This window comes from Furipterus horrens, unplaced genomic scaffold, assembly GCF_987537825.1.
Source record: "Furipterus horrens unplaced genomic scaffold, mFurHor1.1.pri manual_scaffold_3, whole genome shotgun sequence".
Taxonomy (NCBI): domain Eukaryota; kingdom Metazoa; phylum Chordata; class Mammalia; order Chiroptera; family Furipteridae; genus Furipterus; species Furipterus horrens.
In genome coordinates this window covers 201,943,802-201,968,577 of record NW_028327173.1, presented here as the reverse complement: position 1 = coordinate 201,968,577, position 24,776 = coordinate 201,943,802, and the positions used below count along the sequence as shown (strand labels likewise).

The following is a 24,776-nucleotide window of genomic DNA, read 5'->3' as shown; positions in this document are numbered from 1 at the left end:
AGAATATGTTAAATGTAAATTATGCTGGTTGTTAGAGACATTTCTCATCCCGTGGAGCCCCTGAAGCTTCCTTAAAGGACAGATGGCAAAATTTGCATCTTTCTCTCATCATTGACTTAGCCGTCAGCGCAGGACGCGTCTTTCATTGTGTCTTAATACCTTTCTCAGTTGGGAGCCCTGTCCAAAGGCTTGTAGAGACGTCCAGAGCACTCACTCAGCAGTCTCTCTGTCCCTTAGCCCTGGACACATGGCAACAATGCAGCTTTTCTTCGGTTTTCCTGGGGAAAAGAAAAGGTGAGTGCAGATTGCAAGAAATGCAGTACAAACTGTGAGCCGTCAGTACATTAGTAGTGACATGGGGAATCTGATGGGGTCGGGGGTAAAGGTGTACATTGCAGGATAATAGAAAAGGGAGGTCAGCCGATAGTAATGCAAGGAATGTGGTGGACTTAAAGAAAAGGGACAGATTGCAGGGTAATGGAAAGAAGAGGTCGGTGCATTCGTAACATGGGAAAACTCACCGTTTGGGAGGAAAAGGCGCAAACTGTAGGATAATGTAAAGGAGGGGCTTGATCAGAAGGATGAGTTCCATCATGTCAAGGAGTTTCCGGGCCATACAGGCACTGGCTAGGACTTTCAGCATTTTCATGGTTTTATCTCACAGCAAATCTTTATGTCTCTTAGAATCATTAAATTCCAAACTAATATTACAGAGCAAAATTACTGTTCTTGGCTAAGACTGGAAGAAAGCGGAATCAGAACGATTCCCTCAGGACTTCTGAATGCCTGAACCTAGAAAACATCATATTTGTCAACCCCAATAAACACATACCTTTAGGGGAGCCCTTCACTGCACACAGACGTGCCTTCCTGCAAGAGGCTCTGTGAGTATAATACGGATGTCGTTTCTGGGCTTGGGATATAATTCAAAGCAATCATACAATAAAAAAATGTCATAAAAACTGGAAAGGAGAGCAGACGATGGGAGACTGGGGACTCTGTGGACATCGCGTTTCTACATGTCTGCGGAGGGAGGCACAGACGGCCCTGTGTTCCAGAGTATCTTGCTTTTCGAGGATGTCTGTGTGGTGAATGAACAGCCTTAGGAGACAGAGTGAGTGGCTCCCTCTAGAACGAAAGGCAGGTGTGCTTACCAGCCATTTGAAAGGATCCGGGCCCCCTAAACTCAAGGTTCATCTTCTGCGCCTTCCTGGGCCCATCCGTCGGCGTCGCCCCATAGAACGTGGGGGGAAGAGGGACTGACATGAACGTGCTCCTCCTCAAGCTGCCTGCTGTGCCGTGAGCAGTGGAGTCCTGTGTCTGTGGTCCAGCGGTCCTGGGACTCCTGCCGGCGTCCACGAGATGCTGGCGGGCCGCAGGGAGGCCGACTTCTCAGATCCTTCACGGTTCTTATCAGTCTTATCCGGGAGGATGGGTTGCTGACAGTGACCTGGCTTTCTGGAAGAAGATGAGAAAACCATGGTCCCTAATGGGATTTGAAGGAAGTCCATGGGGATTAGTAGTGACTGTGTTGACCAAATGATGTGGTCAGCCAGGCAGCGAGGGTCCCCTGCTTTGGAAGGGGGTGGGGGGTACGGTAGACGCAGAGGCAGTGTCTGGGTGGTGGCATCTCCCCTGCAGGTGAGAGGACTTCCTCTCCAATGTGGCGCCAGCGCCCGGTCCGCTCTGTTGTGATGAGTAATGCAAAGGTTCACGTTGGGCGAGCAGAAAGCGCTACCCATTTAGGCGAAAACTACACAGATAGACACATATCCTGAGTGAGAATGAAGGAAAAACGGGTGACTGCTATGGGTGGGAACCAGGAGAACCCTTAGAACTCCAGCTGGTTCTCCTGAAAGAGGAGGGGCGGGCCCATGAGGCCTGCTGAGGAGCAGCGTCAAGAGCTGAGCGCAGCCCCTCCTACGCTCTATAGCACACACTTCAGATCCATTTGGAGAGAAGGGCTCACAGTTTAGCCAAACTGAACGATATGCATTTAAAGGTCCATATTTGGAAAGCAGTGATTTTGAGAAGCAAGGGAACGATAACTTCAAAACCGAGGAGAGTGATTACTTCTGAAGGCGAGGCAGAGGGCGGGAAAGGCGCGTGCAGGTAGCTACAGCACCCTTGGTCATTTTCTGGTTCTTAAGTTGGGGGTGGGTTCGCAAATTTTAGTTTTATTATCATGCTTAATAATGTGGCTAGTTGTTACATATAGTCATTATTCCATATGTATCAACTATTACATAATAAATTTTTATGGCCAGATGTGGGTAACCTAGTTTATAACTAGAATTATTCAATTGCTATGAATTGCATAACATCTCTTAGATTCCTATGTGGATTTTAGCAGAGTAGAGAATAATGTCTTCCCTTAAGGACCCTTCAAAATCCAATAGGAACATAGTATATCCACACACCTTCTCACAAGAAATCCTGGAGAGGTTCAGTGTTTGACCTTTCTTAGTAGATACGAACTTTGTTACAATGTAAGTGCTCTTATATTTGCCTGAGTTAAGATGAATTAAACTCGTTTTAGCTTGATGTCTAATTCTAGATACAGTTTACTGTCTTCATTCCTAAAAACAGATTGTGAATCCTTTTGATATCTATGATGCTGAGGGGCCATTACTCAGGCAGTTGAGAAATCTGGGGAAATAGTGTATGTACTCTACCTCTACCCATTCCACTGTCCAGGGATAACGGGGAAGCCCATCTCATCTCCCTTCCTGATTCAATGTCCTGTCTAAAGAGGTGTTCTTCAAGCCTTTCTCAGGTGGCGAAAATCGAAGGACCATTTGTGCTTCCTGTGTCCCCTGAGAATGATGGCTTGGCCCAAAAGCGATGCCTCTAGGAGGTCCCCAGTCCTCGTCACGTGAGGGAGGATAGCACACCGCTTGGTCCAGCTACCCCCGACAGTCAAGACACTAGTTCCTTGTGAGGTCACCCTTAGGCTGCTGTCATCCTACTATGAGGTATATTTTCGTATCGCCTACTATTGAAGAAACTGAACACTTCCCTTGCTCTGTTTCATTTACTCTTCACGGCACCCCGAGGTGGCTATTCTCGCCCCTCTTTTGGGTTGACGCAGGGCTCAGAGAGGTGAAGTAACTTTGTATTCTTCTAGGCACGGTGCAAACTCATGTGGATTCTCCAGCTCGTGCTTTGAACAATGTCAGAACCTGGTTTAATCCATTCTATTAACATCACGTGAGCATATAGTTTTTTTGTTTTGTTTTGTTTTGTTTTTTACCTCATGAGAAGTTACGTAGTAAAGACAAGTGAGCCAAGTTCTGTGACCTCCAGGAGGGAAATTATGGTGGGGCTCTGAGATTTTGTTACCCCTCTTTTTTTTTTCTTTTTTCTTTTTTTTTGAATTCTCACCCAAGGATATGCTTATTGATTTTAGAGAGAGAGGAAAGGAATGAGAGCAACATTGACGTGGGTACGCACCCTGACTAGGGGTCGAACCCACAACCTTTTGCTGTATGGGACAATGCTCCAACCAACTGAGCACCCCTGCCAGGGCCTATGACCTGTCTTTTTAATGACGGTCCTACTTTTTCTTCTCACCAAAACTGTTACCGTTGTTATCCAGTTAGTTAATCTTTTGGGATAAACTCAATTTGACATTCCTAAAGTGTGAGGAGGAAGAGGGAACAAGTACATTAAAGATATTTTTATTTTGCTGGGCGCGGGTATATTTCTTTAACATGCCGGAATGAGCCCGAGTGTGCACACGTTTGTTTGTATAAGAAAGGAAGCGGGTTTGCATAGTGTTTCAGTCTCTGGTGTTCTGGTGAAGTGTATGAATGTCATTTTCCTCCTGATTTATAATTGGTCCCTATGAGGGAAGTCTATTACTTAGTGTGAAATGGGCTTCAAAGGCAGAGTTTGAAGTGTCTTTATCCTTAGTTTGCAAACATATCTTTATTCAGCTACAGAACAAAATAAACAAATAAATACTTTCATCTGACTCACGGAGCACTTAAAACAAGGAACTGCAGTGTAAAGAGAGCAGGAGGGAGCCTGCCCCAGGAGGTACCTCCCGGCGGCAGCATGGTTGGAGACACGGACTCGGAGCTTCGGAGCTTCGAAGCTTCGAGTGAACCGGGAGGAGAACCCCCAGCTGCAATGTTTTCGGGAGAGCGTTTCACAGAAGACAGTTCACTGCTTAACCCTGGGGAGTCCTTTTATCTTGAGGAGTACCTATACATGCCTTATTTTGGTGGGGCTTGATCACAAAATCAAAATATCTTTCCCGATAGTAGGAATTTTCCACGTTATAAAGTCTTCCTGAACACCACACAATCTCATACGCGGGAACAGTTGAAATGTAATGCCTACTTTGAAATGCAGGCCGCTCCAACGTATAAACGACACAGAGGTCTTAGAAGATGGTCGAAGAGGACACTTTTATTTTTGTTTGGTCCTTCTGGGTGTCTTCTCAGGGGCCAGGTTTTTCGGATTCCGTGATAAGATTGCACCCAGGGGACCTGTCAGTCCAACAGGGGTTTATCGCACAGTTGTTACGGGCTTAGTTCCGAGTTTTCCCCTTTGGAGGAAGCAAGTGTAGTTGCTCGCTGAGAGTGCATTGGTTTCCGAAGTTTGGGGACGTTGAATTTGGAACCTTGAATGTAACAACTGGGCAATGGAATAAAATGATGCTTCCTTGCCCAGGCAGCTTTAATGCCTAGGATGGTTGGCTCATACCCAATGCCTGTGCGTCCTGTTAGTGTTAAAATACAGAAAGGAAAGGAGGGGGAGCCTTCCCCCTGCCTGTCTAGGCTCTCGGCTCGCCCTTTCTTCAGTGCGCTCTGACCTCACAGGTTTCCACGTCCACGGAGCCCGGCACTCCCAAATCACCAGTCCGACCCGGTCTCCACTCCATCCGAACTTGCATTTCCTCCGTGTAGGTGTAAGTGGGGAAGGATTTTGATTAAACTCATTCAGACTGTAGTGTACACAACAGATAGTCCCTTAATCCTCCCTGAGGCATCTGTATTAAAAGAAAAATGCTAACTAAATGCTTATTTAATCTAACAAGTATAGATTATTCAGAGCATGGAACACAGTAAAATAAGGCCGAGCAGGGGGAGTTCTGTTGGGGGCAGGAGGGTCACCATGGAGACGGAGTAGCCCATGTGGAATTCATTTCCTGGGGAGAGCCCCCCTAAGCCAGTCCTGCTTTTCATCACTTCATTCCTTGTGCTGCGTCTGAACTCCTTAGTTCTAGAAAAGGCCTCATGTCGACACGGCGAGGTAGCGGTCAAAGCTCCCCTGGGGGAGGGGAGGTCTGGGGAGGGGGTGGGCAGGACGGGGGATGTGCTGAGGACATCAGTAGCCCATTGTAGGCGTGTGCTGGGCATGAGCCAGCTGGAAGGCCTGCCCCCTGGCCTAGGGAAGGGGCCGGAGGTATCACCCTAAGTAGAGAGAAGTCATGAAGTCACTCAGCACGCTCGGGCCCTGTAAACTGGTGATGAGCAAATAGCCTGCATCCTACCTTTATACTTTGGGGCAGTCGAGTCAGGGAAGAAGACTGAGGTAAAAACTAGATCATCACGAATCTCCACCTGCTATGTTTGAAAAGCCAGGATCTTGCTACTGATGATAACCGGGCTCCAAGTGAGGTGGGGGTCGGCTGGCTTCTCTGATGGAGGAACGTTTCAGAAACAGATCGAGTGAGGTGTGCCACATCCAGAGGGTGGGGAAGGCCAGGCCGTGTGGAGAGCATCTCAAGCAGGATGTACGGTGTGTGCCAACCCTGGGAGGAAAGATTCTTGGTGACTTTGAGGGATGGCCAAGGAGACTCCAGGAGGGAATACCTGTGGGCGGGGAGCCTGGAGGAGGTGGGAGAGACACACAGCTCTGTCCCCCAGGTGTGTAGGCCACATTAGGGGCTTAGAACTTCAAAGGTTTAGGGTCTGGTGTTAAGAATATAAGGTGATGCCCAGGCCAGGTAGCTCAGTTGGTTAGAGTGTCATCCCGGTAGGCCAAGGTTGCGGGTCAGTCCCCAGTCAGGGCACATACAAGGATCAACCAATGATGCATGAATAAGGGGAACAACAAATCAGTCTCTCTCTCTCTCTTTCTGTCTTTCTCTCCCTCCCTTCCTCCCTCCCTCTCCCTGTTTCCCTTCCTCCATCTCTAAAATCAATCAATTAAAAAAAAAATTTTTTTTTTAATGAATTTAAAGTGCAAGATTGACAGGTTACCCCTGTGTGGCCCTGACTGTAAGTGTAATTGGGGCTTAGTGGAAAGAGATCTATTGGCGAGGGCTGTTCAGATCTGGGGGGTCATGGAGGGCTGTCTTGCCTCCTACGTGTAATTTGAGGGGTGTCCAGCAAGGCCCCTGCTCAAAAATATCTTTCCAGTCACCCCTGACACACTGTCTGAAATCCTGTAATTGAGGAGTTTATCTCTTTAAAAATCCAAATTCCCTAACAACCAAGGCTTAGTTAAAATTAAACAATAAGTAACATTTAAAAACAGCTCCTCCCTCCCCAGCCATCCTTTTCTAAATTGCCTTTTCCCTTTCTCGTGGCACCCCTTCTCCCTGCAGATACCCCAGGCTTAATCTGTAAATCAACACCTGATTTCAAGGAAGACTCTGTCCAATATGATTTACAAGAACTTTATGATGCAGTTTTGAATCAGTCTGTAGGATGTAACATGTGGCCGATCCTAACTCAGATGCCCTAAGTGATAAGGGAGATTAGCTGGCGCTCATGACTGAACCTTGGAGAGGGGGGACTGGTTTGGATTACTCATCAGAGCTGGGACTCAGGCTCTGCGTCTCTCAGCCTTATCTTTGCCCCCTATGACCCTTGCGATCTTGGCCGGATGCCTGTTACAGTTGCGACACTAACCACAGTAGCTCCAGCCTCACGCCCACAACCTCAAGGTGGGTGAGAGGTCTTGTCTTGGGCTTCTCTCTAAGGTCGTGGGACAACCCTAACCAGTTACTGGGGGGCAGGAGTGTTTCCTAATCTAAGAACAGTCACGGCTGGCAAGGGGGTGGTGTCCTGCTGATTGGCAGAGCACACACACACACACACACACACACCCGCTACACACACACCCTGGAGCTGTGGGCGTGGGTGGGATCCTTCTCTCCCAAATCTGGGGGATCCTGGATACTCGCAATGGGCTCAGGATTTAGTGGGTTCTAGTGAAGCGTCAAATGATGCAGGCAGCCTGGGGCTGTTTATGTTTTAAGCCTTTGTTTACTTATAGAATGTTAAATAGAAGGGAAAGGAATTGTTTTTCGAGTGGACAGGGGGGCCATCTAAGAGTCCCTGAAACTTGTGCTTCCCGCACCAGCCTGCCCCCCAACACACTCAGATAGTCGCTTGCTGCTGCTATGGCTCAGATTATCCAGCGATTTTTGTTCCAACACTCCTGTGTCACAGCCGTCTGAACCTGGGAGCCTGTGAAGCTTCAATAGGCCAAGTGTGGGGGTGTGGTGGGTGGAATTCAAAAATAAGGTGTAGATCCTACGTGTTTAGGACAATTACGCATCATTTACAATTATTTGCTAGTTAAAAAATTTAAACAGTATTTTTCATTGGCTCTATTAAAAACACTTTCTAAACCGGAGTTTGGCAGGAGGGGAAGGATGAAGATAAAGGGTATTGGTTAACGAAAGGTTTGATGATCTTTTGTTCTCTATGTATCTTATCTAAGTTTAAAGAGATTGTCTGATTCAGAATAAATGAATCTTCATTTTTTTTTCAATGGGAATGGTTTTATTTCTTACACTTTTTACTTGTCTAAGTAATACAAGGCTCTATTGAATTCCTCAGAAATGTTGCAAGTAAAGCAAAATTATTATAGCATTTAACATTTTTAACATTTCTTCTCAACTTCTCAACCAACTATATTTTAGTAACGTTCACGTATATATTAAACCTAAAATTAGCATATGTGTCCTCATCAGCAAACATTTATCGCATGCAGGGTGCTTTCTGGTTGCCAGAGAAACAGAAGACACACTTCCTGTCCTCAGGGAACAGCATGCAATCTATTGGGGACAGAAGGCAAAAACGCAGAAAATAACCAGTAGCAGGTCATTTACTGCTGGTTCTGCCTGGTGAGGTGAAACAGGGAGTTCCGGGAAGGGGACAGTTGATGGGGGAGGGGCAGGGGGTGGGGCGGGGAGGGGGACTGCAGAGGATGGAGAGGCATAGCTACTGGCAAAGAAGGGAGACCATTCCAGGCCACCAAGTTAGTCTGCTTTTGCAGTTACGTTTCATTCTGTTTCCCTTTAAATTATTGTTAGGGGCGTCTTGTTTAATCTCAAGATTTTCTTTGTTGTATATTCCCTGTAGAATTGTTAGGATTTGGTCACATGGATCACTTCCCACTATTTGTGTATTTTCCAACGTTGCTGTAATGATTTCCTGTTACTCTCTCAGAATTGTTTTATGATGATATAATAATGATGAAGAAAGTACTGTCAAAAGCAAACTAGAAAATAAAACTCTCCGCGGTTATTCTTATGAAATACATAGAGGGACAGTTTATTTGTAGTTGCTCAAAACTCTTCCATCTACACAGTCACTATTTTTGCAGCATCTTAAAATGTTGGGGACTGTCACTCACTGCAGTGTTGGTCTGACACACTCAGACCGGGAAATTTCAGAAAACTGAGTCTGGTCAAGTTGTCAGGCGTTCTTTCCTGGCTTTACTTAACATTGAGTTGTTGGATTAGTCTTCGTTTAATACATTTAGGAGTAATCCTAAAATTTTCCATTTAGTGTTTTCTTTGTTTTCTTCCCTTTTAGTTATTTCCTGTCCTTGACTTTTCATTTCTTTCCACCAAGCCTGTGAGCTCCCATTTGGCTGTGAATTCCTTTTGGACAGAGATCATTGAATCTCTGGAGCTTTGAAGAGTGCTCAATAAATGCTTAGTGAATGAATTAAAAAACATTCCACATGTGATTAGAAAGAAATAATACAGAGGAAATTATATACAAGTACCCATGTGTGATTTTAATTTTCACACGTGATCTTGAAGAATCTTATTATAGCAACTTCCTGCCAGTTTTCCCCTGCCAGGAGCTAACCTCGACATGAAGGCTGTAAGATTTGTAAGCCTAGCAAAGAACTCTTGAACGTCAGTTATTCTGTAAGACAGACCTGTTATCTGTGACATATTAGCACATTTGACAGTGTGGATGCTCAAATTTGAAAAGAGCTCTGGCTTCCTCTTCTGCATAATTGAGTTCTTTGCAGAACAACTTATATATTGTAGATTCCACATGTGTATTTCAGACTAGTCAACACAACTATAACTTGATGGTCATTATGAACTTTTCACAGCCTTCCTTCATTTCTCAGCAGGCAGCTTCTTGTCAGAATTCACTGCCCATTTGGAAAATATCTCTCTGACCCCCAGTTTTTTGGACAGAAGTCACCCTTCACATATTTGAGTCTCCCCACGGTCATCAATCCTTAGCTCCTCAGATGCCAAAAGACCCCTTTACCTTCAGAGTGATAGGATCTTCCTAAAACATCAAAGGGGAGGAAACTAAGAATATGTAAAGATTTTGTTCCAATGATATTTCCAATTAAAAAAAAATGCTTTTAATATGTCTTCATCTCTGATTTTACAGGTTAAGAAATTAAGGTCTAAGTTATTACCTTTGAAGCAAGAAGATGTGCTTTTTATTTTTCCAGTCTTTAATTAAAATTAAGCTTCAGCAGAGCTGTGGTAAAATTAAGTCCAATTTAGAAACCTGTATAGAGACCTTTCTGCCAGCCCCCTCGTTACCGTGGGCTCCACAAGCACTGCCCTTCAGCTGCACAGAGTGAGGGTGAGAGTGTAATCCCGATGTGGCAGGAAATCAAAACTCACCGTGGAAGGGGGCTTGGCAGGAAGGCATCGTGTGAGAAGGACTTTCTCGTTGGGTCTTGGAGAAAGTATGAGACTGGACTTGCAAAGGGGAGTGTCATTCCAGGCAAGGGGTGCAGTGGTTGGAGTCAGCAGGGCTTGTACTGATTCTCGGACAAGGAAAGGACGCGCTGGAAAGGCCTGCGTCTGGCATCAGGCTGCAGGATGTACCCAAGGATGAAGCGGCTGGTCCACCAGTAATGTGGCAACTGACGGCTCAATCCCTGGGGCAGAGGAGACAGACGCGGGAAGGGAAGGTCAAATCTTACATGTTACGCAGAAAGACGGATAGCTTCAAAGGCTGGTCGGATTTGGGGAAATGATGCCAAGAGAACTGTGGAGTGTAGCCAGGGGCGCGTTGGTGTCAGCATGAAAGGAGGAGGAGAAAGAGAAGTGGACCAGGCAGAGCCTTGAGAGGAGGCCCGTGGCTGGCAGGTAAGCCAGACAACAAGTGGTCAGAGGAGACCAGGAACCTACAGTTTCACAGAAACAGAGGGAAGACAGTGTTGCGAAACACGGTGAACAACCGAGTCAGGAAAGCAGAGGTTTTGGACGGAAGGACAAAACGACCTTTGAGGACTTCAGAAAAGTGGTGGAAGTGGATGCCAGGTGGCAAAGACTCTGAAAAGGGAGAGGAGCTTGTGCCATCGGTGAGACTGTAATATAAGATCCTTCCTGTATTTCCAGTAATAAATGCCTTGGCAGGAAATCCACTCCTTAGCCAGCTGGCGTTACGCAACAAAATGCCAGTATATTATTAATACCTGTAGATTTAAAATGCACCTATTTCTACACTGTAACCCCAAAACATTATTTTTACAAACCATTTGGAAATTACATTTTTATTTTCTTTGATTCTACTCTTTCAAAGTTTCGCTTATCCCTTTCTGAGATTTATTTCTAGGTCATTGATTCGGATTCCAAAACTAGTGTTTTCTATAAGCTTATTTTATGCCTACTAGAGTATAAATTTAAGCATTTTTCTGACAGTAGCAACTGAAATAGCTTCAAAGACGTTTTTTTTAACATCTACCTTGCTTTTTCTTTGTTGGTTTTTCTTTTTTTGGTTTCCAAAAATGCCCCAGATTGATAGCTCTTGAGATAGTATGCCTGTAGTAACCACACAAAAATTGTGTTGTGCTTTTTAAACTTGGGAAATATACTGTGACTTTTTTCTGGTTCTTAAAGACGTCCTTTACTCCTGTGAGTAAAGAAAAAAGTACAGGATGTAGATTCTGTTCCCTTCTTTGTTGCATGACCTTGGACAGGTCAACCTTACAGTTTTTCAGCTATGAAGTGAGAGAATTATACTAGAGGGGTCGGGTAGGTCTTTCAAATTAAAAAAAAAAGAAATCTAAGAATTCATGAATATACTACTTTATTCTTTCTTAGTCATCAAGTGTACCGTAGGGTATGATTCCACATTGGAGATGAGGTGAGGGTCCCATGGCAACATATCTTCCTCTACATGTGGCTGACTCTGATGCTCCTAACCTCTCGTTGTCTGTGTTCTGGGGTACCTCCAGCACCCAGCACCTCCATCCAGTGTACATCAGGTGCTCGGTAAATAACTGATGATCAAGTACATGGGCTGTATTGTATTATTGTATTATTGTCCACCTTGGTGGTAGGGAACCACCAGACTAAGCATCAGAATCAATTATGAACTTGAAACTATGGAAATCTCCAGGTCCCACTGCCCCACCTTTGGTATCTGAGTTTCTAGAAATGGGCCTGAATATCAGTATTTTCAGCTATCACCATGCATCACGCTCATGTGAGGAGCACCTGTCTGTCCTCTGTGACTTCCTAGACGTCACAGACTGTCATCTCTGTCAGTTCATTCCCAGCCCTAGGGTAATGTCTTGCAGAAATTAGGTATATGATAAATGTTTGTAAATAAGTGAATCTAAAATTTGAGATAAATATGAGAATAAAGTGCCCTCTCCTTTACTTGCAGATGTAACACCTCAAAACTAAATACTAATTCACACTACCCATAAAAATGTGTATTTTTAAATACACGAAATAAATCACTTAAGTGCCCAAATCAACAGTTCTAATAAAATTCAAAACTCATCATGTATTACCTAATAATTGTGGCTAGGACTACTTTGCTCTATTTGCCCAGTTCTTACAATTTTGTGATAAGCCATTTCCTTTCATTATTACTGCCTTGCTATATACCTTGTTTTATTTATTATTTATTTTTATTTTTCCCCTAGTATCACACTTTTTCTTCAATAACACTTTAGAATCACTATTGTTTTGAATCAGTTTCAGGTGTACAGCATAGTGGTGCAACAATTGTATTCTTTACAAAGCTCATATACCTTGTTTTAAAAGATTTTTTAAGAAGCCACAACCCATCTTTAGTTCTGTAATTCTAGTATTTTGAACTGTAGTTTTCTTCTCTGGGGGGCAGAGTGTGGGGGAGGAAGCAGAACCAGCATTACTCTGGGTCATCTCAAGACCCATCACCGTGTGTATTACGCACGATTCTGTGCTCCAGAGAAAGGAAATGATGCTCTCCTGAATACAGACACTTATCACTAATGGCTTGTTGACCTGTGTCTTAGTCATCTGCAAGCATACCTCTTTTTATTGTACTTTGCTTGATCACGTTTCACAGATACTGCTTTTTTTTTTTTTAACTGAAGGCAGGACCCTCCTTTGACTCACTTTACTGCATTACTCGCTTTATGGTGGTGAGCTGGAACCAAACCCGCGCCATGTCCAAGGTCTGCCTACATCTCTGAGCAACAGATCACCCGGGTTCTCAGGCAGATTAAAGCCGTGAACATTGCGCATCTCACCCGTGGGTCAGGAACCCGGGAGCGGCTTAGCCTGTGGCTCTGGCTCACGTCCCCCCAGGAGGTCACACTCAGGATGCCCGAAGGCTGAGCGGGGCCGGAGGAGCCACTTCGGAGGTGGCATTTAGTGCCCGTTGTTTGCAGGAGGCCTCCCTTCCTCCTCACATCTCACCCAAAACCTTTATCTTTGAGTTCCAGGGGTTCATCATCAGGGCTTCACGAGTGTCTTCACGACATGGCGGCTGGATTCCCCCAAAGTGAGTGACTCAGGGGAGGCAAGGGAGAAAGCCCTGACACCCATACCTAAGGGAGAGGCTCGCAGGCTCCACCTCTGGGAGGAACATGAGAGGATCTGTGGACGTATTTTAGAACTGCCATCGCCTCTTAAACATAAACACTGCTACCTTTGACGCTTTGTCCGGGATCTGAAAGCGTCTGTGATCCAAGTTATTTATTTCATTCCTTACCCAAGAAAAGAAGGTGGAGGTCCGAATTTCTGGTTTCCACCTTATTATTTCCAGGGTCTACTTCCTTTTTATTTTCTTGAATAAGATAATGAGGGATGGCGGTAAAAGTCATGAAGTGTTAGAATCAAAAGATGTCATCTTCCCTCTGCGTTCCAGACGGCAAACTTCCTGCCTGGAACACAGTTCAGGACGCATCCGCCCTCCGTGAGGATCCTTCTCCATGGAGGCGAGAGAAGTTTAAGAACCTCCCCAATTTCCCGGTGAACCCTTGGGCACCACTTACATGGCCCCCCCCCAAAACAAGCCTTCAGAGGAGCATCTTCTAATTAAAGGAGAACTTCTCCAAAGCTGGAACCAGTGACCATCCGGTATTTTGCTGGTGATTTTATACATCATGGACTTTTAGGAAAACAAGAGAAAGGTCGGGTCAGTAACAGCTGTAAGCCCAAATGCGGAAGTTAAAAGTTAACGGAAAGGCATTTATTAAGTGAGCCGGGCGTCAGGCATGGAGTTCTTACATAATTATCTCATTTCGAGTAAGTTCTGTTTCGATTCTTCCCCATCCTTCCAGTCTGTCTTCCCTCCTTCGTGTACAATACTTCTTCACATCTTCCAGCCCTCAGTGAATGTCGTCACAGTTCTTGGTCTGTACCTGTCTGCCCCACTGGACTGGGATGTGCCCACAGGGCAGAGCCTTGACGTTTCTGTTTGAGATCCAGGTGCTCAAAGCAGTGCCTGGCCCATGGTTGACCTTTATTGTTTGTTGTTGAATTTGACAGGCCTTGTCAATAAGTAAATATCATTATTTTCTTTGTCTCTATAAGATTGTATCGCTCGACTGAAGCCACAAGGTAGGTAGCGCACAGGGCAGGGGTTGGGGATCAAAGTCAGGTCTCCAGTTGGTGCTTTGGTACAAGTGCTCTCAGGAAAACTGCAAGGCCCCGGTGGTGGGAGGATCCCTACAGTCTCGCCTGGGGGAAATTACTGACCAGTGTTTCTGGGTTTACCCAGAATGAATCCATGTAGTTTAAGAGACTGCCAGAGGACATGGTTTGTTGATCCAATTAAAGGGTCTCTAAAATAAGCAGACCTGTTGTATTCAGGCTACGAATGGATTTTTAGTGTTACCATTGTTCCTGCCTCTCTAAGTGGACTGCCGAAAATGCTCACACAGAGTGCTATCGGAAGGTCCCCCTTCCCTTTCCCTGTTTCGTCCAGGGATTTTACCCTGGTTGATGAAGGATTTGAGCATGGTATTATTTAGATATACAGTGGGAGCTCGGTAAATGAGAAGATGGTGTATCAGACCCCCTGGCAAAGCTGAGCGTGACTAAGAAGAGGCCTCATTGCAAGAGTCTTGGCCCTTAACTGAGGCAGCGGTGGAAGAGCTGATGCGTTCAAGGGGTGTTTTACATCTAAGTCCCGGGGCCCTGGGGACAGGCCATGCAGTGCAGGGAGTGGGAGGACGGCTCCTAGGCCTCTGGCCTGGAGTCTGAGTGAGTGGCCGTAGGACAGGGACCCAGGAAAAGCCGAAGGTGCAGGGCTGTGTCTGTGGATCAGCGGGGAAGGTGTTCTATCTAGAAATGCACATCAAGGTCAGAGGCTTTAATGAGAGAGAAGTTGTCCCGGGGTATCAGGGAGAGAGCCTGGGTCTTACAGTGTCCTGGATGAGGCGGGGGGCAACGGGCGACCTCTTGTTTGCAAGGAGAAGTGGGTGTTGTCCTGGAAGAACAGGGCCCTTCTCTGCCAGGTCTCCCGCACGCTGTGCCATGGAGCTTGCTTCTACCCACTACGATTTTGTGACTTGGCAATCTCCCATACCTCCTTTCTGGGGGGTTTCCTTTTCATGCCTGTATCTGTTTGAATTGCCATTCACTTTTCTTCTTAGTAGACAACCACAAATTCATGCTTTATTTTCCTGCGGAAATACTTCTAATAAAACTGTAGCTTGGTTTTTCCATGTGGGTGTTGTTCTAGATGGTTGTAATGAGATCTCTGATTAGTCACTTTCTTTCTGACTGAATTATTTTAGATGTGCCAGCTCTCTTTTTAATTTTTGATCCAAAGAGTCATCTTGAGATGTAACACACTTAGCTTTTATTATATTCTACACACTTTTCCAGCTTGTTCTCCTTTTCTGTGCTCATCGGAAAGCATAATTAAAAGGTCTGACTTCATTTCTTTCCTTACAAATGCTGCCTAACTCTTCTGTCTTTAATTAACTGAAATGATTCCTATGTAAACAAATAACAATTGCAGATTATACTGCCCACACGCCTTTCTGGTGAGGATTTAAGTGCATCCCCTGTTTGTTAAATTATAGTCTTTTTAAAAAACTAGATGTGACATATTTTGTCATTTTGTTTGGTACTGATAGAAAACAAAGGATCACAACTGTATTTTTGTTTTTCTTGAATTTTCAAAAACTAGATGTGACATATTTTTGTCATTTTGTTTGGTGCTGGTAGAAAACAAAGGATCATGACTGTATTTTTGTTTTCCTTGAACCTTTTATCTAACATGGATTTGAAGAGCCAGGGGAGCAGGTGGAGGAAGGACAGCCTCTGGGTTCCCACCAGCTTGGAAATATGAGCCCTACCACTTCTTCTTAGTGACCTGACTTTGGATAATTTGCTTGAGTACCTCTCTGTGCCTCGGTTTCCTGTATATAAAATGAAGACAGTAGTTGCCTCATAGATTATGGCGATTAAGTGACATGGTACAAGTTACGTGCTTAGCACAGTGCCTGGCACATAGTAGGTGCTCAATAATTGCTAGCAATATCTATTTTAATGTAGTAGAAGACGCTCTCTTAACCAGTTCACCAGCTTAAAGAAAGCTTCCAGTTCCTGTGCAGAGCAATCCAGGGCTGCCATAGTGTGGGGGACACTTGGAATTGGGGGTGCTTCTCTCCAGGACATGCAGGTACTTCACCAACAAACTCGGGTGTGTTTGCTCTCACACCTGTTTATGCTGTTTGTTCTCCAACCTGTTTATGTCCATTAAACTTGTTATTGTACAATACATATGTAATTTAATTAAATACTAGGCTAGCAGAATGTAAAAATTAAGTTTTGAAGCCTTTGGTAAAACTTAACAAAGATTAGTCACTCAACTTTTTAAAAACCTGAGATAGTTTCCTAGAGACAGAAAGGAGAATAGTGGTTGCCAGGGGCTGAGGGGAAGGGGGTTGGTTGTTATTGAATGGATGCAGAGTTCCGGTTTCGTGAGATGAAAAGAATTTCTGGTGATGGATGGCGGTGATACAATATAAATATACTTAACGTGACTGAGCTGTACAGTTAAAATGCTTATCATGGTAAATATTATGATGTTCTATGTATTTTATTACACTTTTAGAATTTTTAATCTGTCACCTTAGCCATGGGTGAGATAACTGGTAAAGACTGGGAGGATGGATGAAACAGTTAGAGGGATTCCACATGTAGGTTGCTTCCCAGTGGCCTTTAAGTTTTCCGGAAACCAGGAGAGAACATCGTAGGGAATGCATTTTAGGTGCAGTAGATGCGCATCCACACGCCACTTCTCCACGATGAAGGTGTTGACATGGGGCAGAATCTCAGGGAACGCCGGCATGCTTATATCTGAAATTTAAAATTAAGCATTTTAGTTATGGGAGTGTCTTAGGCAGGGCCTTGGTAGACAGATGAGAGCCCTCGGACCCAGGCTGTGTGGGTGTGTGGGAAGCAGGACAGGCAGGGAGAATCGAAGCCCGGGCCTCGGCCAGGATGCTGGGGCGAGCTGGTGCCGACCAACCACCCTTCTGAGATGCGGCAGATGGAGGCAGTTTGTGCTTGCCCTCCTGCATTGCCCAGACACTGGGCGTGGGCTTCCCCTGGGGGAGGGGGCTGTCACCTTGAGCAAGGTTCCCAGCTGCGAACTCTCAGCAGGTGACACTTTCAGCCCCGGGATTGGACAGTACGCCATGACACCCCCAACTGTGTGTATCCATTTTTTTGAATGTTTCCCCTTTTATGCAGACTTGAAAATTAGCTGATTGAGTGTTGGTCCAGATTGCTTCAGTTAAGAGCATCTTCACTGCTCGTGCGTAGTCTCCTGAGGGTGTCCTCATGTTTGATCTTCCCTGCCTATGCCACGTGTCTGACTTGTGGTACAGCAAGACTGTGTGGTAACTTAATGACAAGTAACCAACGTGGGTGATGTGTTTGACGCTCATGATGTTAGGACTGTCAACTTTTAAATACTTTCCCGTATGAGTTTTGAGATTCATGAAAGCTCAGATTTTTGCTTCTTAAATTTCCAGGATATTTTGGCATTTGATGATTTTTTTGGAGTCAAATTCTCCATTTTTGTGCTAAAGGTCATCTTCCTCTCCTGCCCTATGACCTGTGGGTCTGTATCTGCATATTCTTCAGTTACTCTTCCATCAGCCACAAGTAACTATCCACTCCTGTTCCTTTTAGACCTGCATTTTCCCTTTAAACCTGCGTCTCTTTTTCCTGATCCCCAGGCTCTAGACCTGCATTGGGGCCAGAATCCAGGAGGCCCACGTTGCATTTTTAGGTACACTCTTTTGATCCTGAAAACAGAAGTCCTGTTTATGTGACTATTTTTGTTTATTTATTTATTTAAGCATCTTAACCACTTTTAAGTGGACAATGCAATAGTGTTAACAGTGGCCATGTTCTTGTGTAACCAGCCTCTGAAACGTCTTTATCTTGCAAAACTGAAAGTCTGTATCCATTAAGCAACTTATATTTTCCCCTCCCTGCAGGCCCTGGCAATCACCATTCTACTTTCTGTGTCTGTGGTAATTCATATAAGTAAAATCCTGCAGTCGCTCTTCTTTAACTGGCCTATTTCACTTAGCTTAATGTCCTCAAGGTTCATCTACATAGTTCCAGAACTTCCTTCCTGTTCAAGGCGGAGTAATATTCCATTGTGTGGGTACACCTCATTTGGTTTATCCGTTCATTTGTCGGGGCACTTCTGGGCTGCTTTCATCTTTTTGACTCTTATGAATAATGCTGCTATGAACACGGGTGCGCACGTCTTTGTTTATCTTTTAAATACAGTATTTCTTGTTTCTTTCCTCTTGTAAATGCTAGAGGAAGTCTGAATCCCTTTGCAAGTGGGACCGTAACTGTAACACAAAGGTATTGTGATCACCCCACAGCTTCTGTTTTCCCTTCTCATTTTGGCACGAGCTGACCTTTTAGTAGGAACCTATTCTTTCTCGTTTACACTTGCCCCTTCATTTCGCCATGCTTCGTTGTTTCCTTGGTTTCAAACTATGTCTCCTTCGGCGAACTGGGAACTGAAGCCTTTCATTTAACTTGCGATCTTGTACATTCTGGAAGCTCATATACATGTAATCGTGGAACAAATAAAGCAGCTGGAAGGAATCTTCCCTGAACAAAACCCAAGTGGGGCAGTTGGGTGCGAGCCAAGACTTCAGCAGCTACAGAGGGAGATGTCAAAAGGCTGTCTATATTCCAACACCAACAAATCACCGCTGGCTGGAGAGAAAAGGTCCTTAGGTAATGAATGATCAGATAGAGGGCAGAGACCTGTGCGTGTTTAATCGCCTGCCCACAAAATAAAGTGTTTACTGTGTCCTTCCAAGGTCTCTACACCAGGTTAGTTGCTGTGATGAGCCTGAAGGTAGAGCAGCATTGTGCTTCCGTGGGCCCAGCCACGGATGGAAATTCTGAGGCTGCTCAGGCTGCACCTGTCCTCCCACTAAATTGTTGCATGCTCCTTGGCAAAACATTGCATGTGTTAACTACCTAGGGTTCTGTTCCTCCAGCTGAAATTCAGAACTGTGTTGCAAATGTAGCTGCTGAACAACTGACTAATAATACGTGAGGTCCTGTTTTACTTGCCTCTTTTTCGAGGACAAAGCTTAATGTCCTGCAGCGATCAAATAAGTAAAATTTTACTGGGCATTTTGATAAGATCGGATATTTATTAATTAATTAATTTATTTATTTATATACATATACATGTGTCCAAACTGACATAAAAGCAAACACTTGGAATGGAGGTAGGTTTAAAAAATATATATAAAGGGAATGTCCAAGTTTTTCATCATTTGTCAGGTTTTTTTAGCCAACATTAACTATTACCTAGAGTAATATTTCTCAAATGTTAGGTGCATAAGTCACCTGAAAAGCTTTTTAAACACCTTTTCTGGGGCCCATCTTCAGTTTCTGATTCAATAGGAAGTGACCACTATTGCAACTTAATTCCCATTGTTTGACATTTAGTCTCTTCCAAGTACTCCCCCACGGCTGAGGCCTAACCTGAATGCTAAGGAGCGGTAAAGACAGGAGGAGCCTGAAAATGTGCATCTCTAGCAAGCTGCCAAGTGAGAACGATATTGTTGGTGTGCAGACCACACTTGGATTACCAAAGTTCTAGAGGCACTTAGAATGCCAAGGTTAAGAAGACATAATCATGTCCATATCACAGAGGGGATTAATATTAATATGTGATGTGACCCCACTGTATCATTGTGTGTGCACACACATGTGTTTTAAAGGATTTCAGAGAACACAGAATATGTGAAGGCACAGAGACCTGAAACCACGTGACATGTTCAGGGACATGGAGCTTGCATTCCTGGAGCAAAGAGCTCCTGGCTGGCCAGCTGGTGATTTGGGGATGGGGGTGGGGGGAGCATTGAGGGGAACATGTGGCTAGAGGTGCCAAGAACGAGGTAGAGCTCTGATCACAATGAGTCTGCGTGTCCTGAGCAATTTGATTGTTTTCCCAACCTGGTAACAGAGGGAATGGAAAAGAGAAAATCTGATGATTCACATCATTTTTGGCCAAAAATAATTTCATCAACCCAATAATCTCACTGAAATCATACTTTAGTTCAAAGTTAATCTCTCTAGTGTCTGGTTTCTTCAGTTTTGATATTTTTTGTACTCCATAGAATGATTTACCTGTTTTAGAAATTACCCATTTTCTATTATTTTTCAGGGTTTTTTCCTCTCTGCAGTGAATAGTCAGCCAGTCATCCTTGTACAAAATTACTTATGATAGTTAACAATTAGAATACAAAGATATTAACAATAAAAATATCTTACAAAAATAGATATTCTTATGAAAAAAGCAATGCATGCTTATGACAGATACTATAGACAACCCCCCCCCCCCCAAAAAAAACCCCTCACATTATCCCACTGGTAAAATCACTGCTAAAAGCCCCAGAGACCAACTTCCCAGATCCTTTTCTGTGTCTGTGTGCATTTTTCTCTCCTGAAATAGGGTCATACCATGTATGTTTTGAAAACTAACAATCTTGTTCAAGAGTCTGCCCGTTGTTGGACACGTGCAGCATTCCAACCCAGCTCCCACTGCTTGACATTTAGTCTTTTTGGAGGAAACCCCTGTGGCTGCTGCCCAGGCTGAAGTGGAGGAGCAGGGGTCAGCCCGGCAAAGCCAGCGGCAGAGGGATAGAGGTTCCAGGCCGAGGACACTGCCCATGCAGAGGCCCGGAGGTGAGAAGACATGGCTCTCGTGAGGAACGGGAGGCTGTGTGTGAGGCCGGGGCAGGAGAAGGAAGGCTGAGGATAGTGGAGGCTGAGAAATGAAATCCTTGCAACCAGCATCCTGTCGTTGGAGATCCCGGGAATAATTGGCCAAAATTACGTGAGCCAGCAGGGAAAAGAATGGAGAGAAAGAAAGCCAAAGGGAAAGATGAAAACATTGCAGCCTACCACTAAATGGTATTCCTTTTCACCCTAATTGCGTTCACATGTTTTCACCAACCTGATGTTGACTAAGTTGTTTTTGCGAATTGCTTTCATTCGCATTGTCTGGATCCAAGTGGGCGGGACTTGGGCGGACTGGATCCAGAGGTGGGCTGAGGCGGCTGGTGCAGGCTCTCGAGCGGCTCTGCTCGCGCGGTTCTGCCCGCTGTCCCGGCTGGCACCCCCCGATGTCACCCTGATAGCTTTAACCAGGCACATGTGACAAATCCAGGAAGGTTTTTTTAAAAATTTTTTCCCATGAGAGCCAGTTCCTTAGCACACCACTAGCTGAGTGAGACTGAAGAACTCCAAAATAAACGTCCTGGGTTTTGGCCTGGGACTGAGTGCAGAAGTCGTACACCAGTGCTGGGCAGGAGGACCAGGGTTTGCATCCTAGCCGTCATGCTCCTGCCGTTCCCAGCAGAGTTAGTTAGTTAACATCTCTAAGCCTCAGTTTCCTTATATAGTGAAATGTGGCCACTGATACTAACTTACAGATTAGTTATAACAATTCTTAAGAGCTAGAAGCTATTATGATTATTACTGTGATGAACGAGGAACACGAAGACATTAAGTTGATTTTTTTTTTTTTAATATGTGAAGTTCGAGTGGCTTTTGGAGTTTTAGATAGATATTTATGTAATAACAACCGCAAGTAACACGACTGAGTGTTGTCTGTGTGCTTCTATAGGCATTATTTCATTTAGTGCTCAAGCGAACTCTACAGGTAGATACCAGTGATGGGATCACTCCCATTCTCTAGATGAGGAGACTGAAGTTTATGTGAATAACTGCTCATGGTCAGATAGGTGGTAAGTGCAGAGACAGAATTTTGGACTGACAGTTTGTCGGAATTCATAGTCTACATTCTTGACCAGTGTGCATATGGACTCTCCATTCAGCAGAGACTTCTAAGCTAGGTGTTAGCAGTTTATGAATCCCATGAGTGGTTGAAGTCTTATGTTCAAATGAGGTCTCACTGGAAGGATCCATAGAGAGAGAAGACAGCCAGGATGCAGCCCTGGGCAAGGTGAGTTCAGAGAAGGAAGGAGTAGTCAACAGTTTCACATGACACAGGGAAATCACAAAAGGTAAGCATTAAAATGGATTCCTTAGATTTGACAATAGGGAAACCATCGATAATCTTAATAAAAGCAGTTTGGACAAGATAAGGGAGACAGGCCTGATTGCTTTGGGTTGAGGAGTGAATTGATGGTGAGGTTAATAGAACTGTTGTAAACTATATTTGAAGAATAAGATGCTAGAGGAGTAACTTGGAATCCAGGGAGATATTTAACAAAATATACCAGTTGGGAAGAAAGAGCGAGTAGAAGTGAAGGTCTAGGAACATTATTAAAGGGGCATATCCTTTAGGAGGTGGGAGGAGTGAAATCCAAAGCCTAGTTGAAGATTTATGATTGGAGTGATCTCAGGTTTGGGTTTTGTAGGTTGGGTTCGAGGCAGATTCGGGGTAATGGTCAGTATAACTAAAGGTGTGGCACGATGGGCTCTAGGCCAGATAGAAAGTAGGTAAAACCAGATGGGCATTCATAAATAAAGAATTCAGAGTGTTCCAGATTCTGGGCATCTCCAAGATGTTGAAGGGAAGTTGGGAATGAATGAGCAATAGAGTTTTAAGAATAGGGAGTTGCGTACAGTGACTGGGATTATGACATTGACCAATCCGTATATAGAGAAGTTCTGGGTAGTTGACAAGACCCCTGGTCTAGCCAATGAAGGTCAGTTTTTGGAAAAGAATGGAGGTGAAGGTCATCAGAATTGAGAAGATCAAGGGATTGTGGGCCTAGAATTCTGGTTGAGACATCACATCCTATGAGTCTTCATCTAATAATGATAAGAGTTAAAGATTTTAGCTTTGGTCATAGTTAGTAGGCTTAAGTGATTAATGCATGTGGAAAGCTGTTATTCCAGGAACTGGAATGCATGACCTCTGTGATTCCAGGAGGTCAGCTAGTGATTCAACCTTTGTGCCCTGGGGGTTCTGCAAGGGATGGGGATGGTATCTGAGCCATTGTTCTCCAGGGATGGAATGTCCCTGATGCAGATAAAGAAATACTAGGAAAATTGCCACCAGACGGCAATTCTTATCTGATTAACCTTTTTCCAAACCCCTTACGTACCCCTCCCTTCTCCCTATAAATAAGGTCAGCTTGAGATGAGATGTTAAGATGGTTTTTGAGGGTACATAGCCCACCCTCTTCTTAGATTGCTGGCATCTGATTAAAGTGCCCATAAAGATTCAACCCTTGTCTCTACTTATTGGTTCTGGTAGCGACAGGGAGCATGAATGCCGACTTTTCCAGTCTCAATTAGACTGTATCTTTTTACAGTATTTTGTTAATAATCCAAATGTTTATGTCTGAAGAGGCCCTTCCTAATAAGGGTGGAAACACTTCTGATAGGAAGTGACCTATTATTTAATTGATGCCCAAGAAATCTGAGAGGGTCTTCAACTTTTTCCCAGGGTCCTCTTTATGGGATTGGTATGAGAAGAATATATAAAACTCGATTCATTTCTTCTCCTTCTAGGGGTTGTACATCTTACACTTCCAGCATAATAACAATAATAATAATAGCTGTCATTTGTTAAATACTTGCTATATCACAGCTACTGTGACACGTGCTTTATGTAGAGCCTTATAATAATGCCACAAGATGGGTATACTTTCTATCTCTGTTTGTAGACAAGTCCTTTGCCCAAGGTCACTCAGCTTGTCAGTGATGGAACCAGTATTCAAATCCAGGCAGTCTTCCTCCAGAACTCACCATTCTGACTGTGAAAAACTACCTCTCAGCATCTGGGGAGACTTCAGTCAACCTCACTTAGTATGGGTGTCAGTGTGTTACTGCTCGTGAAGGAGGAGGAACGTAGCCACCCTCTAGGTCACTTGTCCCAGAGATGCTCCAATGGGACTAGGGCTCCCAACAAGCCCGCCTCGCCCCAGGGCCCATCCTCAGCCTGCGTCTTCCTGGAGCACACAGACACTGTGCCTTTGAGCATCCACCACCCCGACCACACTGCTTCTCCACAGCAGTGTCTGCACTTCCAGGGGCAGCATAAGACATCTTCCCAAAGTCCCCCGGAAGTTAAACCTCTGGGCTCTACTTACAACCTTCCAGTATTTCCAAGGTCCAGGTGTCAACACCCAGGGGTTGAGCCAAAACCAGGTCCTGGCTGGGAGGAAGCAACTGGGAGGCCTGAGAATACAGAACAGAGGAGCTAGCCATTCGGAAGGTGCTCAGGATGGATTGCAGGCTGGGCGGGCCAGTGCCTCAAGCAGCATTGTCACAGGCACCTGAGCTGGTTTGTGGCCTCCTTCCCTGCGTTCCTCCATCTAGCCCGGTGATCCTGTACATGTGGTCCATGGCCCTAAGGGGCCTGGAGGTCACAACTATCACCATGGTGCCAAGACACCGCTTACCTCGTCTCACTCTGTTGACATTTACATTGAAGACGCAAAAGCTGTGGTGAGGTGAAGCTGCCCGAGTGCTTGTACCTGTTTTGCATTCTTCACTACCTCTGCTCTGGGGTTAAAAAAAAATGTTTCACTTAAGAATATCCTTGATGAAGCAATAAAAATTATTTTATTAAGAGTCTCAATCTTCAAGTGCACATCTTTGTAATGTTCTGGGTATGTCCATACGGCAGTTCTGTTCCGTGCCAAAGCACAGTGGCCGTCTCCAGGGACACCTGCACAGTCGTGTAGGTTGAGATCTGAGCTGGCCACTGTTTTAATGGATCTCTGTTTTATTTGAGAGAATGACTGACAGACAAACTACCGTTATTCAGACGTTAAGTATTTTGTCAACATTTTCTCAAAAATGAACGAAGTGA

General features: G+C 44.7%; 1 protein-coding gene across 2 annotated transcripts in view; it reads left to right on the top strand.

Moving 5' to 3' along the window:
* Positions 1 to 24,776, top strand: part of EFCAB11 (EF-hand calcium binding domain 11) — a 129,512-nt gene that overhangs the window by 58,761 nt on the left and 45,975 nt on the right. The gene's annotated exons all lie outside the window — the stretch shown is intronic.